We start from the raw sequence: 20,250 nt of genomic DNA on the forward strand, positions 1-20,250 counted from the left end.
TGTCCGTATGTTGCAACAGCAACAGCAATAATAATGCTTTTAATCCACTTGAACATTGGGCAGGATTTACCTGTCATTCTGTCCCATCTTTAGCAGGGACCCCTAGTGAGTTACACGTAATGTTCCATGGTTCATTGATGAATCTGCAGCTAGCTGAAGATCCCTGCACAGACATAGGACCATTGTTACTTAAAGACGTAGCAGACCTCATCATCTTTATTATGTAACATTTAAGTAAATATTAAAAATAGACCTTGATATTGGTAGTATATACAATCCCATAAATAAATAGATATTATCACATCCCAACTATATTTCAGCTGCATTGGAAACATTCAAGAGAATTCTGCCTCTTTCCTTTATTATTCTAATGGTCATGATACAGCTACCAGTTGCAAAAATCCAAATGACCACCAGATGGCAGGAAAGAGGTTGAGTTTTCTTTATCTCTTTGCTGCCATCTAATGGTTATTCATTTTTGCAGCCCAGATCTGGTAGTCCTAACAATAATGCATTTAAACCTTCATTTCAACCTGCCTAAAAATGCCTTTATGTTAGGGTTCCAAGCAGTAATGAGAGCAGCCATTGCAATAATGCATCACAACTCAGAAACATGCATTTTTAAAGTTCTATTTTATTCTTTTATAACAAATGTTTAAGAAAAATACACAAGAATAAAGATACAAAAAACAAAGTAGAAAAGAAAAAAATAATAAAACAAGAGTAAAAGTATTATGGAAAAACAGTGATGTATTCTCCCCTTCCTTCTCATTTATTTCCCCAACCACTAACCACAACATAAATATTTCCACTTTACGTTGAGTGTTGAAAATGATGGCTAGTATCTGTTTAAGTAATTTCATCCATTACTTTTAATTGGTCTCATGACTCTTTTCCTAGAAACCATATCCCAAATGTCTGAATTTGCCTTGCTGTGTAACGTGTAGTATGTAGGGAACTATTCTTAAATTTAGGTAAACTTCTATTATGCATATACTGTATACTGTCAATTCTGTCATTGCTGCATATTCTCCAATGTTAGCCTTCCAATCTTGTCTTATCGGCAATTTTCTTTTTAATGTTGTGCCAAATTTATTTTTGCAGCTATCAACATGCATCTTAACAAACTGTGGTATTTTTCATATGTTCACTGGAAGTGTATCTAATAAAAATATTTGTGGTTTCAACTCAAATTTGATTTTATAGAATTTTCTTAATATTTTGATGTATTTCTTTCCAGTACTCCAAAGGTTTTTTACAAGACTACCACATGTGATAGAATATTCCTTCTTTACTGTAGCATTTCCAACATTTATTGTTGTATGTTTGGTCTATCTTGGTAATTTTTTCCATAGCTGTTTGCATTATTGTATTGTGATTACTTCTTTCAGGTTTTGCATCTATTTTATCATACCCCTCTGTGTCATATTTCAATAAAAAATTATATATACATCCTAAAAGGTGATCTTGATTTTGTATACGTGTTTCCATTTCTATCGTCTTCTTCAAGGTCCCTCATTCCTTATTAAGATCACTTTTTATTCATCCAGCAATCTGTAAATACATCAACCATGGTGAATTTCTACCTTCATTGAGCAGTTCTTGCGGTGTCTTAGACTAAAGACACAGCCAGAACTGCTCAATGAAGGTAGAAATTCACCATGGTTGATGTATTTACAGATTGCTGGATGAATAAAAAGTGATCTTAATGAGGAATGAGGCTGGATACACCATATTAGCATATTTGATTAAATCTTTCTTGCTATATTTATCCCTGAAATAGAAAGTGTTTGATGGTAAAGCTTATGGTTGAAAATCACCAGACTTATTCTTGTTTTTAAAAGATTCCATATCCTTGACAAACTCTGTCTTATAATATATCCTTTCAGGTTCTGCTGTTTCTTTGTACCATAAATACCTATGAAGTCCATTGACTAGGCCAGCTTCTATGACTGATATTCTGCTCTTCAGGGATTTTACCCATTCTGTTATTCATGACAGGCTGTTTGCACAATAATACAGTTTACAGTTAGGAGATGCAAGTCCGCCTTCTCCTTTTGAGTCTTGCAAAATTTTAAGTTTTACCCTCATTTTTTCCTACTCCAAATAAATCTGTTGATTAGTTTTTGCCAACATACATTTTTAATCCAATTTAACTTCTTTGAAAGAACATTTGTTGCTAGTAACATTGTTGTTGTTTTGAGAAAGGAAAGTGAATTTCATAGTTCTGGGGAGGGTGGGATGACTTTTTCTGTGGTATTTTACTTTGCAGAAACATTTCCTTTTCTAAGCTCGATACAGGAAAGTAATTAAACATACTGAAAGTACTATTAGCATAATATATTTTTTGTCTAATTGCCCAAAATTAGCTATCTGCTGGTAGCCCGTGTTTTTAATGATTATGTTAATGATACTGATTTTAATGTTTACTTTTATTTTTACCTGTATTTGTTTTATGTTTATGAGATGCATATGTAAACACACATACACACAAATACAACCCCCTCCATGGTAAGCCTCCATAAATATTTACACAAACAGAAAGGCAGGGAAGAAATTTAATAAATAAATATTCTTATGCAGTGGTTCTTCCGGTGGTTTATTCTCTCTGTCTTTAGCAGTTTAAGTAACATTTCTAGGATTTTGTAGAGTTACTGAGTGATTAGAGTAGTAGATCCAGAAAACACATATCTCCATCCAGATGTGGAAAAAAATGTTTTCTTCTTTTTGTTGATTAACCTGCGTTTTAGATCCTACTGGGGAAGGCAGAAAAAAGCAGTTTCGAGTAAAAACACAGAAGGTAGAGAAAAGTGTTGAGGACTTGTTCTCATTCTCTAACACTTCTCTGCTCAAATTTCCATTCCCAAAAAAGCCAGGATTCCAATTCATCTGTTTACTGATGGAACACATACAGTAGTTAGCTCGAAAGACTTCTGCCTTCTTCAAAAAAACCAGCATTATTTTTTTAGATTTATTTGTTTTTATTTATTTATTCGATTTATATAGCTGCCCATCTCAAACTGGTGACTCTGGGCATCTAACAGTCATAAAAACAATTAGAACAGTACCAAAAGAAATTAAATACAAATAACAGCCAAGAGATATTACAATCCATCGGTGTCAGCACAACCAATAAATGGGGCCCTTCACACATTCGGTTAATGGTTGTATACTGGATATTACTGCATTAAAAAAAATTAATACTGTGTCTATGTCCGTATATATCACTAAAAAAGTATGGATTAACGTTACAAGAATAAAACTCAGGCTGTCTTCCGTGAAAAAAAGTCAGCCGCTTCTGTTTTTTTAAAACAATGTAATGTTATATCTGAATCAGGTCAAAACAAGTAAACTTCATATCTTAGCTATGAGTAACTAAAACCAACACAGCTTTTCAGGGATCCAGACTCACAAGTTGCAGCCCATTTAAGGCAGAAGACTTCCAAAAGGCATAGCAGTACACCCCAGGGAAGGAATATGCAAGCCCAAAGCTCATACAGGATCACCTTTATAATGCTAAATCTCAGCCTAACGACACATACAAGGGCACCCAGGCTAAAAAATGTTTCAAGTAACTCTCCAGTTCACTTTTTAAACTAATGAAAAATTGTTGCAGTTAAGTAAAAAGGGGTCTTCAAGCAAAAAAAAAAAAGTGAAAGCGAGGACTGCGTTTCACTATTATTTTCAATTTAATTTTATTTCACAGGCAGGAGACTGCATTTCTGCGATAAAAGAGTTCTACAAAAGTACTTACAAGAAGTAAAGTCTAAAGCTGTATAGGCTGGAAAACAAATCATCTGGACAATTCGCTCAAGTAAACTTTTTTTTTTTTTTTTTTAAAGTCTCACTTAACTTTAAATTTACTTTAAGTTCCGGGTTATGGGTTTTTTTCACCACCTAGCTTTTCAGATAGCCTTTCAAAAAGCATCAGCCTTAAGAAACCGATAAAAAGAGACAACTGTGACACAGTTTATCTCCACAAATCTGGTATATAAGGCTTGATATTTTTTTTCTTTATTACCTCTACATCAATTATATTATTCACAAATGGCATATTTAACTGGATATTTCACCTCTTGTAAGATTAATTTGCATTTCTTTCCAGATTCCCAACCAGGTTTCCACCCGACATTCAAATTTACCTCCAATATTTGCAACTAAATTGCTTAAAATAAAATACTAGAAATGTTACCCTAACATCATAAATCTTATTTTTAACCATTTGTAATGATAAAAGCTCTGGAAATCACTTGGACAAGTTGCACTGTCTACACTGCATCTATAAAGTATAAATTCTGCTCAAAATGAATACTGGCTATGAGTCTTCTCTTTGTCCCATCATTTTTTCACAGCCTCACCCTTCTGGGTGCATGTGCTCTGCTTTATAATCATTTTAATGAGAGAAAATACATGGAACAGTTTTCACAACACAGAGCCTTTTCCTGTTACTGTTACATTTGGAAGCGTTTCATTCAATTTCCACCAAAGTAAGGACAAGCACATCAAATTCAGAGAAACAGGCAGGAACACACTGGATGAAATTTGACCAAGGGCAAGACCCCACATCTGCATGAGTAACCACAACTTCTATGCTACTCCTGAGAAATGTCCAATTACCAGGTAGAGGTGTGGAAGAGGATGTGAACAGTCAGAGCAGATAGCAAGTGAAACATGAGAGCTTTTCCAGATGTTTATAGTGTGGTATAAAATATAAATATTCCAAGAGCTATTTCAATTTAGCATCAGTAACAGATAACCCATTAATTCAGTTGGAGAACCTATATTTGAAACTGTTTTAAATATGTATGTAAATCTTAATGCCTCTTTTCCTAAGATGACCAAATATAACAACTGCTGTATAAATAACTGTTCCCCAGACAGAATTATTGATAGATGCAGTTGGTCACAGAGGAATGAGATAAAAGCCAAGTCTGCTGAAATTCCCATTTATACATACCTATAAAAAAAATATGCCCATGCTCTTGCCCTTAGACATTCTTCCTCTGACTTTTCCTCAGAACAGGAATGGGTAACTAGCAGTCTTCCAGATGCTGTTGGACTTCTACCATCATCAACTCCACTTGCTTTGACTAATGGCAGGATTGATGTAAGGTGCACTCCAATATCTGAGGACCGTTAGTTCTCCATCCTTGCATTAAATTGAAACAAGTAAGATGCCACCATTCTGATTTACTGTAGTTGTGACTCGCTTGTTGGATACAACCATACCCTGGTTGAAAGCCAATAGGTTAACTCAGCATTTCTGAAACGGCAGGAATAGACCTAGCTCTGGATGGTTTGTGGAGCTTCCTTGCTCTTCCCTACTAGTCTGCCATTGGATAAAATTGCAAGCAGCTGGCCTGAAGATACATGGATGAAGTTAAAAAGAGATTACCTGGTTGACATATTAAATAAATAATACGTAAGAATTTACTTTCCCTTTTACTATCCCTGTTCCCCTGAAAAAACAAGATTATGTTTACTCTTTCTGGGCCTGGCTGTTCTTCACACTGCCATCACTTCAACATAGCTTGCCTCCATGATTCTCAGACCTCTCCACTGGGCCTCTGGGGAGAAGGTTTGAGATCCCTCTGGTTGACTGACAGACGATCTCATTAGTTCACATTTCTTTTTTCTTTTTTAAACATTTATCTTTACATCTTGTTGCTTTATCCTTCCTACCACAATCATGCTCTCTCTTCAGCTGGCTGTTTTGACATGTTGTAAAAGGCCAGTGTTTGTTCTGTGCCTCAAGTGTTCGGTCACCTATGAAAATCTCTGTCCCAGACACCTCCTTTCATTTTTACTTTTCTATTTTGCTTCCAAGCCTTGGGAAAGGTCAGACATATTCCACCCATTCCGAAGTCTAGGCAAGCTTCATTATATTGCACCGTCATCAGCAAGACCCTGAACAGACCCAGGGAAGGAGTTCACCATTCCACCTCAATTACAACATGCAAGCATGGCCAAACAGTCAAACACAATTAGTGTACTAATTACTCTCCAAAAAGTGGCCCATCTAGCTTTGCTGCTAATTATAAGTTGCAAACAGAGTTCAGAACTACGTAGAAAAGCCAGACTATTTTTAAAGTACCATGTGAACATAACTCTTTTTCACTTCCCTGGTCTTCTCTACAGAAATGTGCCTGTATCTTGCATTTTCAATCTACAGTGAATCAAAGGTGCATATAAAATGTAATGCATCTTAAAGTAAGATTACTCGTCAAAAACAAGTCTGCAGCAAAACCAACAAATAGTCAAAATAATAATAATGCAAGTTCTGAAGATTGTTTTAAAATCTCCTCTCCCCCACCCCCAGCTGGCCATTTTGTGGCCCTAAAATCAGTCTCAGCTGACATCTCAAACAAGTGCTTTCAAAGACAATGTAGCATATCAGAACAGCTCTACTTCAAATTTCATTTGCTAAACCAGGGGTTCCTAAACTTTTTGCCATCACCCCTCCCTTTAGTGTAATCTTAATGTACACACCTCCCCTAAAAATCCAAACACCAAAATGAACACAAGTGAACAATGAAAACAATGCAATGGAACTTTATTTTTAATAAAGACACAAAAAATAGAAAAGCAAAATTTGTGCCTCCTCCACCACATTACTCACTTAAAACTAGTATTTTGGGAAAGGTGGATTTATTGTAATAATGTACAACTAAAATAAATTGTAAAATAAATAAGTTGAAGAAGTGTACAACTTCTTCACACCTCCCCTGGACTGTGTCTGCACCTAATTTCAATTGAAATTGAAAAGGAGGCTGATTTACCCATTGGCAGTAGTTCTCAATCTGGCGGGAACCACAGGAACAGCTGATTGGTGGTGAGCAAGAGGAAGAGTCGCTGCCGCCAATCAGTGCAGTGGAAGCCAGTCGGAAAAGCGTGCCCAGCAGAAAAGAAGCCAATTGGCTCTCAGGCCAAAACGGCTGGAAGAAAATAAAATAAAAGGGCACGCCAGAGAGGAACAGGTCGTCGGGGACAACCATTCACTAGACTACTCCATTCCTATTCTTCTGCCCCAGCTCACCGCCGCCTTCAGCCCTCCTGCGGTTCTCCAGCCTGCTGACTCCTCCGTTCCTGTCCCTCCATACCAGCTCGCCGCCACTTTCAACTCTCCTGCACTTCTCCAGCCTCCTGCCCTCTCGTTCCTGTCCTCCCATCCCAGCTCGCCACCGCCCTCAGCCCTCCTGCAACCTCTCTGCCCAACGCCACCCCTGCACCAGCCTCTCCGGACCCAACCACTGCCACACCTCCCCCTCCTGCACCTTCCCAGCAAGGACCAGCAAATGGACCTTAAAAACTCCTTAAAACCTTTTTTATTGTCTTACTTTTTCATGAATATAGAATATTACATAATATTACATAAGTTTAACCCCTTCCCGTTTTGCCATCCCAATGTCCCATTTTTGTCTCAAGGAAATATGGTCAGCCTACTCTAAGCCATTTGCTATCTGTATTCCAGAACAGCTCTTAAATAGATTCCAAAAATCCAGGTGAAGCGCAGGAAAGAAAGTAACAGGAAGAGAGGCATATTCATTGAGTTCTTGAATATATCAAGCACATGCCATGTACCTTGAATTAGCAAACTATACTCTGCACAGCAATGCTTTTCTTCTTTAAATCAAGGGTCAACAGCCTGCTTTGTTCCCATTTATCTTTGTGCAATCTGACGCGAGTTCCCCTCACATACTCCAACACCTTGAAATCTTTCAAGACCACCAGGATGTTACACAGAACTATCAAAATCTCATGAAAACTATGAAGATTTTAAATTAATCTTCCAGATCTGGTGGCATTTTGGTTTTCCGATATTGCTAAACTTTGATCTACTTGGCAGCAAATAAGAAACCACACACAGAGATTCAACAACCTATTGGTAGTATTCTTATCATGATATCAAATACCCATAATTTGAAATAAGTAAAGTCTTTCACATTGCTGTTCCACTGTAAAGCAAAAGCACATGGGACAGATGGGCATCCAAACCAGGCATTTTTTTTTTTTTACAGCTATGGAAGGGTAGGGAATCATAGCAGCATGGTTTTGGTCATTATCAAGGAGCCAGGCAGATTATATGTCTAAACCAGGCATGTAATCACAAGCAGCTTCCTCCAACTTGGTGTCATCCAAAAGTGTTGAGACTGCACTTCCCAGAATTCCAAAAATCCTACCTGGCTTGGAATTCTGGGAACTGTAATCCCATCAAGGCTGGTCACAAGTATTCAAAACGAAGAAGCTGCATTGAGAAAAGCATCCTACTACTTGAAAGTCATTCCCATATCCAACGTGTACTAAGTCAAAATAATTTTCTAATAAAAGAAATAATTGAAGTTAACTGTAGCCTCTTTACCAACTATACAGAATAAGCTTGTTCAAATTAATATTGAAATATTCAAAGTTGTATTTGGCAGAAATATTTAACAGATGATGATATCTTCTACATAGAGAGGATGCATTGGAGATAAACAAATCAAGTAAATCTTATCAACCATTAGAGAATTTCCAAATACTAAGTTTGAGTAACTAAAACCACTGCTGTCCTTCAGAGGTCAGAAAAAGCATAAGCTAAAAATGTGGTAGATTTAAATATGAACATGTAGTCTTACAGATCAAACTCCAGTTCAAGATCAAGTATTTGGATTATTTATTTTAGTAAAAAAAAAAGGCATTTTACAAGATAAAATGGCAGTTGAATATTGTTCTGACCCCTGAACCTAGCCTTCCAGGTACCCTATGTTCTCATCACTTTAATAACTGGGAGCTTCCTTTTCAGAAAACAAGAATGAAATGAATATTTTATATTTGTTAACCCAGCCCCAGGGCAATAAAGATGGAAAGCCATACCTACTGCACCCATGTCCTTATGCAGCTAGCAAGTAGCACAATTTTAATTTATCTTTCCAGCACTGCTTGTAGACATGTGGGAAAATGAGTTTAAGCTGACATTCCTTCAAACTAGATCGAGCAGCTGAAATATAAAACACAATCACGTTGACTGCAACGCAAGACAAATCTGAATGCCCATTTGTTGCTGAGAGAAGGCCTGATCCCTTTACTGTATTACAACTTAGGTAAGCAGTTTGGTATATGCCAGTGTTTCTCAACCTCAGCTACTTGAAGATGCTTCAGTGCTGGCTGGGGAATTCTGAGAGTTGAAGCCCACACATCTTCAAGTAGCTGAGGTTGAGAAACACTGGTTTTTGCTAAAGGACCTTATTCAGAGTCTATAAAATAAAACCACAACAAGCATGCATACTTGGCTTGAAGCCTGGGTTAACATATTTTTTGCAATATTCTTCAGACCTATGTGCTGCCTTTGCTCAACAGCAATTTTTAACAGGATGTTTTGATACACAAAAAACTTAGCATCTCCAACAGTTACTTAAATTCACCTAACACAAATGTGTTCAGAATTCCGGGCTAAGAGAAAAGCAGCAAAACAGAAGGGAGAAATTATACGTCCAACATCCCTTCCCTACTTGACATTTATGTTTCTCCTGGCTCTGCAACAGTTTGGCTGAGATGAGGGACAAGGAAACTATCGTTCCACCAAAACATCTTCGTGCAAACCACCTTCTGTCTCCCCGGATCAGGCTGGTGGTGGCCATACTGCGTGTGTTCTGCCATCAGAATACTCTGTGCTTCGAAATGAAAGCAGTGGTGATTCTAGCCAACCAAGATGAACGAAGATAAAACTCACTCTGGTCATCATTACATCTATCCTGGCATCATGTGCTTTATTAACTTAGGACTGCTTAGTTTCCTAGGCCCGGTTGGACATGGATCAGTGCAGCAACTCCCACAAAGAAAGAGCTGAGGACAAAATGAAAACCACAATAGAGCTAAGCCTACAATTTATTAACTTCCACCAAGACAATGTTTGCAGTCAACCATACCAAGAAACTGGACTCCAGGCCTGAATTTCAACTATAAGCTATTTCTTGTACATGCTGTAGGATAAATTCACTGAAATGGAACCTACTTAGAGCAGCAAATGAATTTAGAAGGCATTTTGAATCATTCCTCCTGCAGCCTACACCTGCCAATCACTATGTCAGAAACTTCTTCGTATTCCCAAACTGTACCATCTGTGCTGAGATGCTCATTACTAACTGCTTCTGCAGAAGGCTGAGCAGCAATCAGTGGGAGGATCTTTATACATACCAGTGACTTCTGCTGAGCGTGTGTGGGTGATAGTAATTTAACTGGTGCAAGTACAGTCATGCTGCACCAGAACGGCAACTTGCTTGACTACATGCCAATACTATAGCAAAATCAGTTGGAAGAGGCTGCTAGAGACTTCAGCACAGACTTCTATTCACCGTCTTGGAGATTTAAGCTGGTGCAGACTGCAACTGCGTGGGTGCTGGGTGGCAATCAGCTCAGGCACATCTAGGCTACAATTCAGGGGTGCTCTGAATTGTGAAAGGCCTAGGCCTTTGAATCCAGCTTCCTTGACTCCTATCAATATGCCTGCATTTTGCGAGACAGACCCTTTCCACTTGTCTTCTGAGGAAATCCATTCAGAATGACAGGGACAGAGAGATCATGGCTCCGATTATTTTAGGATTTTTCATTACTGTGGTGTAATTTTGTCTTGTGTTCATCACTGTCACTTTTTTGAAGAAGTTGTTAATGAAAAGCATGTTACCTCATATAAAAAAAGAGCGTATGAACAAGCACAGAACTTTTAAAGTAAAAACTAAATGCTTAAAAAAAACCCAAGATAAATCATACCATAAAGTGTCTGCTCTATGTTTTTAGAATAGTGTTTACTCACACATGCTCCCTGTCACATTTATCAGGCATTTGTATACACTTTAAAAGCCTCAGATTCAATCACCAAAAGAAATAAAGGTCTAGATGTCTACCTATGGGACATGATCTAAAATCTTGACATTCCCTCAAATATATACGCATTCAGTCATAAAGAGAAAATAGTCTATGCTTTAATATAAACAAAGCACGTTATATCCATTAGTATGACTGTGTAGGAAGATACTCATTTTTCTCTAGAATTTTCTTATACTCTGTAATATTCATTTGAAACATTTAATCAATTTTATTTTTTTACAAGATTTGGGGGTAAAAAACAAGCCAATTATAGTATGCCAGGAACATTCTATTTTCCTTTGTACATTACTTTTAAATGGCTGTTTTATTGCAATCTAGACAGCTCTGTAATTTTTCTTTTTCAGAAATAAATGGTTGCATTTTTTAATTTTTAAAATGAGTAAGGGGAGGTTATGTTTTATGTTTTTCTCCTTTTTAGATAAAGTTTCATTTTACTTATCTCTGATGAGATTCATCTAGTTCCCAAGGAGGAAGGGCAGGGCTGAATCATCTACCCACATACCTCTGTGCTATAGAGTCAAAAGGTACACTATTGAAATTATTACACTTTTTGCATTCTTTAACCTTTTAATAGGCAGAAAGAACACCCAGGGTGTGAGAGCAGTATTTCTCACACACATTGGAGTCAGGTAAAGCGTCTCTTGGAAGGCAGACAGTGACAACAGGAACTACAAGATGCTACCCTAAAGCAAGAGGCAAGGCCAGTGTGTGAAAATGCAGAGGGCTCCTGGGAGAGGGGGTTTGAGACTCTTAGCCTCCCACCCTACAGGCTCAGCCTTCAACTACAACTGCCTTAACATGTAGGTGTTTGTATGTCCAGGAAGTCATTGTAGTCAAAAGTGTCACCATGTTTCATTTGAAATATGGACTGGTTCATTGACTAATATTGCTTAAGTAAAAATAGCAAAAGTTGAAAGTTGAGCTAAGCAATCCATGATAGCTCATAGATCAGCTTCCAATTAAAATGAGTAGTTTCAGAGTGCTGTTTCTGAAATTAGAAAAAAAATATCTGTGGGGAAAATAGGAGGCAGGAATATTAAGTATGTTCACCACCTGGAGTTAACCAAAATATAAATATAAACCAAATATAAAAGGTGGGATAAAAATATAATAATAACAATAATAGTAATAATAAAGATGATATAAACATACTGGACTTAATTGCCCTTGCCAAGGCTAAGTAATATACACCGTGACTGTTGTTCCCTGCACTTTCTACTACTGAACGTTATATAAAACATAAAATATTTTACATTGTCTCCTACTCATCATTTTCCAACATAACCAATCAATACAATATCCTTGAGCAAAGTGGTGAAATTGTAATTGTAAGCCAACTGGGATCCCCTTCTTAGTCACAGATAAGAAAGAGGCTGCTGGGCTCTCTCTGCCAGCATAATTCACAGAAATATGAACCCCTTTGCCAAGAAACCTCTATGGTACAGTTATTACAGTTTGGCACACTGAAAGAAATAAAACTTTTGAGCATCACAAAATGAATGCTTGAAGCTGATCCAGCTGAAAAGACTGAATTAGATCAGGTTGCAACTTCAAGGAGAAAAAAAATAATTTAGTTCAACCAAGTGTACAATATATTTCAACACAGAAACCTGGAAACAATTAGAACAGAGCAATCTGACCTTCTCATAAACAAATGTTAATATAGCACAAATTCAACACGCATAGGATATTAGTTAGGTCCTCGAGACATTACTATTGAAAACATCATTTTACCAGTATTTTTGTTTTAAGTCTGAAAATTGGCTGGTAGCAAAATGCTGTTTAAAGACATCCTTTTCTTAAAAAAAAAACCACAATCGTATTCTCTAAACAATTAGCTCACTTTATAAATATATCACTTTCATAATTAGGATTTTCATCTTGGGGAAAAACCATGTCGGAAAGAATATCATGTACTACATTCTAGAACAAAGCATGAATTTGTCATAATCCATGATTACGTGACATAAGGATGCGAAGTAATTGGTCCTACTGAGTGGGTAAGGCTCTCTCTACCAAGAGTAGAAAAATATCAGCCCTGTGTCCGCAATGAAAAGTCTTCCCTTCCCACTGACACTTTCCTATTCCCTTTCCCACTCCCCAGGATTTTAATATATTTTCTTCTTTTTAAATAAAGTTTCATTTTATTTATCTCTGGTGAGATTCATCTAGTTTAATAACACAGGTTCCACAGGGGGTTGTTGCAAATAGTGAAGAGCTTGATTTTGGGCAAGGTGCCATTTTGTTGTCAAAAGGAAAGCACTTTTCCCCCATCATCATAGAACCCTAGAGTCCAACCTCTTGTTCAATGCAGGAGCCTATATTAAAAGTGTCCCCATCAACTGGCTGTCCAGCTGCCACAAAATAAGGTGTCATCAGATAATGTGACCCTGCAAGGCTTTCATGTCTCCCTGGGATGAAGGACCAGTGCTATATTATCCTTTCAACACCAAAAGGATGCCCAAAGAATGGGATAGAATAACTGAGATCAGACGAAGTGCACTCTAATGCATGAAAGCCTAATTTCCAGCCTTACTGATTTTTCATACATTTTTCCCCCCAAAGGAAGTACATTGCCCTCCCTCTATGACAGAAGCACAGCCTCTTTTCATTACCTAGTAGTAAAATCAAGTTGATCCATATCCTGTCTAGAACAAATCTAACTTGTACCTTCCATATGAGGAAAAGTTATTATTTCTTCAGTACAGTTGTGGTCAACCTGAAGCCAATGCTAATAAATTGACGATATTCCAAAGGTACAACTGTGCATTTCAACTCTACTCAACACAGAGGCCTCAATCAAGCAGGCTTCAGCTGAGCACCTTTCCTCTATATAAATATTGGAATGGCTGGTAAAAAGTCATTGTGGCCTGTGCTAGATCAAAGGGAAGGCCAACAACACATACTTTTTAGATAATAAAGAAGGCCCAAAGAACAAAGAAGTATATTTAAGTGCAAATATTAAAATGTTCAGCTTTCCACCTACAAAGGGCATTTCAGTTAGATTAGTGACCACAGTGAAAACAGAACACTGCAGAATATTAACATTTTATGCCAGTTAAAACAGAATGCAATAGAATGTTTAGAGTTCTAAGCACAACAGTAGAGACTTGCATATTACTCTTAAGTTCTTACAGCAGACACGGGAACCTAAGACTCCTACTGAACTCCCAGCATCCTCAGCCAGAATGAAAAATGGCACATTTTTGCTATTGCACAGATATGCACAAAATTCTTGTTCAGCAGCTACAGGTCAGTCACAGATTCCCCACCTCTGCTTTAAAGTGTAACAATGATACTGTTGTCATGATTCTAGTAATCTGAAGAGACTGTTGAAGGGAGAAGCTGAAGAAATCACATCCAGTTCCACACTGAATCTAAAGGTTTGTCTCTCAGGGATTCTTGCAAATCTTTACAACTTGGCCAGCAAAGCCATGCAAATGTGAAACAAAAGGAAGGAAAGAAAGAAGAGACTAAGAGAGCTTCACAGTGGAAGGAGTAGGCTAGCCCACCTCTTCCTTCTCTACCATTCTTCAAATTCACAAATTCAGGTTTTTACTATTCAGAAACTGGAGTAACATGACCTGGTATCTGCTCCGCAGGGCAATATATCAAACCGGAACACAGGGGATGGCAGAAATACGCCTGAATACAGCAAGAGGAAGCTTGTGTCAAACCATTTAACTGTAAGAACTTTCTCCAGGCAAAAAATTATAATCCTATTATGAGGCACGATGGAGCAGAGTAGGTCAGAAGACTCCTCACACTTGTATTTAAATGTCAGGGTAAAATTGGGGAACGTGCAAAGTTATGTTAACTCAAGAAAATTAATGGAAGGAAACTTCTGTTTTGTTGACCTTTTTCATTTCCATCCCACTTACTAAGAAGGGCCCCTACTTGGTGAGGGTGCCTGGAGATGTATCTGGGATGGAGGAATGAAGAAATTCTAATTATGAACTTCCTTTTAATTAATTTATCTTCAGATTCAAGCCAATTATTTTGATTACTAGGGTAATCAAATAAAACAAACAAAAACCCTGAGATGGTTCTCCACTATCACCATACATTTGAAAGGAATTCTGCCGTCATTTCCTTCTAGTCCTTTGGGCTTGCCCTCACCTATCCTTGCTTTTCTTGTAGGCAAGAGAAAAGAAATCCAACAAGCCTCAACAACAGTGACTGACTCCACTTAATTGGACTTTCCTCTTTACTTCTCCAACCCTAACACTTAATCCGCAAATTTGATCCAAGACATAATTTACAGTTCCAGCCTTCACAAGACTGTATCTTCAATGAGACAAACATTAGCCAACAGAAGCCTAGTGCACAGCAAGTTTACGTAGTCATCTTTAACTAGGAAGAGAGAGAGGGGAGGAGGGCAAAGGATCTGAGGGACTCCTTCCTCTCGAAATTAATTTTGATTATCCTTAATGATCTGGTTTCTTTTTCCATCTCTTCCTCCTAATCCCTGTTACGTGGCAATAATAAATATTCACCTCCTCCTCAGGGATTTTGTGGTTATTAACACTCATATAGGCCTTTGAAGACAAACAGTGCCAAGTAATACTGTAATTAAGCATATGCATTTTTTTTTTGGCTCAAATCATACGGTCTCAACAAATATATGGTACATTGTCTGCTGGAGGCAACAACACTCCATATGTTAAGAAAAGCAACATTAACGGGTAGTTTCAAGGAAGGTGAAACACTAAGAACATCTGTTTAGAAATGAATGTTGTCATGGATTGTTCTCCTCCTCATCCAAGCTCATCCAAAGAATCCTAGGAATGGAAAATTTGGTAGATTGAAAAAAATCCAGTTAGTACATTTAAATTTACTTAAAATGTTTTTTGGAAAATGAACCTAATTCAAAGGAATCACTATGGTCAGCCAGAATAATGTCTAGTTATGGTCTAGCTGTTAATACATGTTAACAGCCATATAATAGCCCTGATCACCCCTGAGTATGCATGCAGACACACACAGAGATACAGTTAAATCCTTACAACGGTGATAGGAAATCTGTGCCCCTTCAGTTGTTGAACTAGAAGCATCTCTCACCAGTAATAACGCTGGTGGGGAGCTGAAATTCAACAAAATCTGGAATGTCTTAAGCGTCCCACTTCTACTGTATATCTCTCTTCCTCTAAATGCGCAAGACAACTAAGATCAGCAAACAGAAAATTGGGGGAGCTAGAACAGATCTGTCTAAAGAGGCTGACATTTCAATGGAAAGTCAGACTAATAGCAAATGAAAGCAAAACATATTTTACCTGTCAAGTTTTCCTTCCTTGTGAATAAATCAGCAATGCTGTATACTTCTGCAGATGCAGCTAGAGGTCCCCTGCATTTGTAAAAATGCTGCTCAGGTTACGAAAGGAGCTCCTAATTTACTTGTAGAAGCTCTATAATACTTCAATATCTTCAAGTACACAAAGATGGAGTATAAGAAAACTGTAGCATTTAAAAATTAAAAACACTCAACAACCTAGAAAGGGCCTAAAAACGAAGCATTTGCACAGCAGTAACTATACTGACATATTCTGAAACTCCAACCTAGAATTGAAATTTATACTGTTAAAAATCAGTTTAAAGTCCAGTAGAATAGAAGAGTCTTAGCCTGGAATCAAATAGATCAGGGTTTCTCAACAGGGTTCTGTGGAACCCCAGAGTTCTGCGAGAGGTCACTAGGGGTTCCCTGGGAGATCACAATTTATTAAAAATTTATTTCAAATTCGGGCAACTTCACATTAAAGAGTTAGTTTCCTTCTTTATTTTTAGTTTAAGAACACTGTTAATGCCTGTAATACAGGCCTACCCATGAAACAAATATAATAATTTTGTAACTTCTGGCCTATATACAGTATGAGCCTCAATGTGCAGGGGTTCCCCAAGGCTTGAGAAATATTTCAAGGATTCCTCCAGTCTCAAAAGGTTGAGAAAGGCTGAAATAGAGTATCATAACATCACTAATATTTTTAATATTGCTTCTTTTAAAAGTGTATCTACAATGGAGCCTACGTTTATTATTTATTGTTGCATGATGTCACCTTTCTTCCAAGAGCTTAAAGTATTGCATTTAATATCCGAACCCCAGACACAGAAGGATGCACACACAGACTTTTTGTCCATACAACAACCCTATGCATTAGATGAAACTAAGAGAAAGAGACTACCTCCCTCGCCCACCCTGACAGTGATCTAGCCCTGGTTGAGTACATGCACTGTGGGCATCCAGGGCTGGGGCCCTGCCAAACTTTGCCCCCACTCTGCCCAGGCAAGCTCCTGCCTAGGAAAAGTAGAAGCATGTTCTGGCAACAATACTGCCGATACCCAAATTTCCATTCACCTTTAAATTTGCTTGCACCACCCAGAAATTAAAACTCACAGTCCGAGCACTCCTGACCTAGCAAGCTTCATGGCTGAATAGGTATTTCATTCTGGATGCCTTCCAAATTCTAAGCCAACAATCTAAGCACCATTCCATGCTGGTTCTTACCACCAGTAGTAATACTAGTAGCCCAAATGAAATGGAAGACAGAAATGTGGTTTAAATGTTAGTAACAGACCTGTGCAGCATCTTGGATTCAAAGGCCAAAAGGTACTTTGCAGTGCACAGACATGCAAAGGAAGGAACCTGTCTTTAATTCCTTAAAGTATCTATACCTTTTCTGTAAATCAGACTCTCTTCTACATGCAAATAAACTCTAGATGCCCATTTTTATATCATTTATTTAAAGATCAAGAGCCAGCGATCTTTTGCATGGATAACTTTACCTGCTCAAAAGTTAAGTCTTCATCTGAGATTTCAGGGGTGTGTACTGGGCTATGCTGTACATTTACTGCCCGCAAGCCTATGGGGAAACCTTATCCCTTTGAATTCCTTTCCAAACTGGGCCACAAAGTTAACATTCTCTGGGTTTAATTGGAGGATAGGTTTCAGTGCAATCTTTCAAAGGCTGGTCATGTCCAGTCTTTCAGTAAGCAAGAAGAATGTCATGAATGGAGGATAACACAGAATAAGAAACAATATAGTGTATTAAATTTCCAATTTACACAAGGAGTGATTTTAAAAACAGCTGCATGCTTAATAATACTATCCTACTCCCTTTGGAAATAAATAATACTGCATTATTGGTTTGGACACATATTTCCTCAAACTCAGCAAAGACCGTGAGCGGAGACAGAGCAGCTGACTGTGATGCAGAGCTTTGTAATTTTTGACATTTGCTTTACAGGGGCCCTCCTTTTCAGGAGGATTTATTACATCACTCACTTCACATTGTGATGAGCCAATCTTGCTATCTTTCGGGCCTCACTCACCACTAAGTAAGGAAACCCTCAACCCATGACCTCGAATCCTACTTAATGGCCCCATTGGTGATTGACCCAAGTTCGGCCAGTGGATATAATGCTAATACAAATACTAATTTATTAAATTTATATGGTGCCCAGATTTCATGACTGAGAGATCATTTGCAGCAAGTTAACAATAAGACTACATTGCCCTAGGATACAGTGCAAGACAACAACACAAAGGAATTTTGAGGTTTAACACAAGGCCAAAGATAAACCAGGAACAAGCCATGCATTAACACTGGCCACTTCATAGTTCTCCTCATAGTGCTGTCACCGAAGACCACTCTTCAAGGCCTCACCTGCTTCCTATCCCTTGTTGTCTTTTCAGTGAGAGAGGGCAGGTGTTATGCCTGCAAGGAAATAACTCATACACTGAAAATCAAATATATGGCTCTTCACAAATTGTGATCATTAGAAAGTGTCTGTTGGTTTGCTGAAGAGGCATTTCAAATCCTGAAATACACACATTAGTTGTTGATAAAGCCACAACTTCTCCTTACTTGTGTTCATTCTAAGCATGTTTTTATTTATTTATTTAGTTAGTTAGTTATCATATTTTTATCACCGCCCATCTCCCCCACATGGGGGACTGTGTTTTATTATCTGAAAAGGGCTACAGGCTGCAATGGTTCTCAAAACCAATTTCCATTTACTCCAGGAAAAAATGTTAAGGAAAAAAAAAACTGGGTGGGGGATTCCTTTTTAGTAATCCCCCTCCCAGAGGATTTAATTTAATTTTGCCAGGAGAACTTGGGAGGAGAGGCAAAGCTTCAGCAGAAATTTCCTCCATGGAAAACTGTTTATTTTAGAATGAAGGAAATGCTTTTAAAGACAAGTTTTTAGTCACTCAGTATGTATATTACTATTTGAGGAGGTGGGCAAGAAAACCTACAGTAGGACAATAGTAATACCCAAAGTTGTTATAAAAATACATGATTTTGCTCATATTCCTTTATACTGAGACTGTAAAAACTACTTGTCAAATTAATTGACTTTCACTGACTAAAAATGTTACAATGTCAATTTTTAATGATTATTTTTTACTTCCCAGATGGCAAAAATGAAGACACATGTGTCTCAGTAGCGCAAGGCAGTAATGTTAAAATCTCTTCCTATTTTCAACTTAATTTGCACATAATTTTCAGGGTTCAGTCTAAACTAGTGTTTGTCAAACTCGGCAACTTTAAGATGTGTGGACTTCAACTCCCAGAATTCCCCAGCCAGCCAGCCATTTCCCCAATCAGAATTTGCATGATCTCACATAATTATGTCCCAGTTAACCACGTAAACCCATGTTATACAAAGCTTCCTACTCCCAAGTTGAAGATCCTGCCTCTGAAGTCAATACAAGTACAAAAGTGGTGTCAGATGAGCAGAAGCAGCTACAAAGCATATTAACAATCCCTGTGCACGCCTTTGAATGATAATCATCTTGTTGCTACAGAATCATCTCTGCTCTTGAAAAAGAAAGATGATGACAAAAAAGGGAATGCTACAAACCTCTTGAAACTAATCCTCTAGTGAACTCACTTAAACAAATAATGTCCAACAGGATATTGTTAGGAAAAAGAATTATAATGAAAATAAAGCCAAAAAACTAAACAGGCATCAGATACATATGAGTTAAATAATCAAACCCTGAAGAATTGCCAGTGCAGGACTAAACTGGACCTGGTACCCCAGACCTGTTGAAGTACAACTGCCATATCTTATGATTTTTCATGGGAACAGCAAGATAAAAAGCTGCTTAAATAATGAACTGATCTGCAATTGTTCTGGAACTGCACTATTGTACAGACAAGTGCCACATCACTAAAAATGTTTATTGGCTCCTTTGAATTTTCTTGAAGGACTTTTTAAAGCTGATACTATAGGAGGAACTTTTAAACAGAGATATTGTAATGTCATCAGTATCAACAACAACAACAAAAGAATGGATACCTTGCTTTTTCAAAGAAAGAAAGGCTACCACTTCATGCCAGTTAGGCTGCTAGAGAATGAGGAGGCAGCCTTATCTCTTCTACCTGT

The 20,250-nt window shown here is 37.7% G+C and overlaps 1 protein-coding gene across 1 annotated transcript in view; it reads right to left on the minus strand.

Moving 5' to 3' along the window:
- The window catches only part of LYPD6 (LY6/PLAUR domain containing 6), a 50,431-nt gene that overhangs the window by 15,417 nt on the left and 14,764 nt on the right, over positions 1–20,250 (minus strand). The gene's annotated exons all lie outside the window — the stretch shown is intronic.

This window comes from Candoia aspera, chromosome 1 (assembly GCF_035149785.1).
Source record: "Candoia aspera isolate rCanAsp1 chromosome 1, rCanAsp1.hap2, whole genome shotgun sequence".
Classification (NCBI taxonomy): domain Eukaryota; kingdom Metazoa; phylum Chordata; class Lepidosauria; order Squamata; family Boidae; genus Candoia; species Candoia aspera.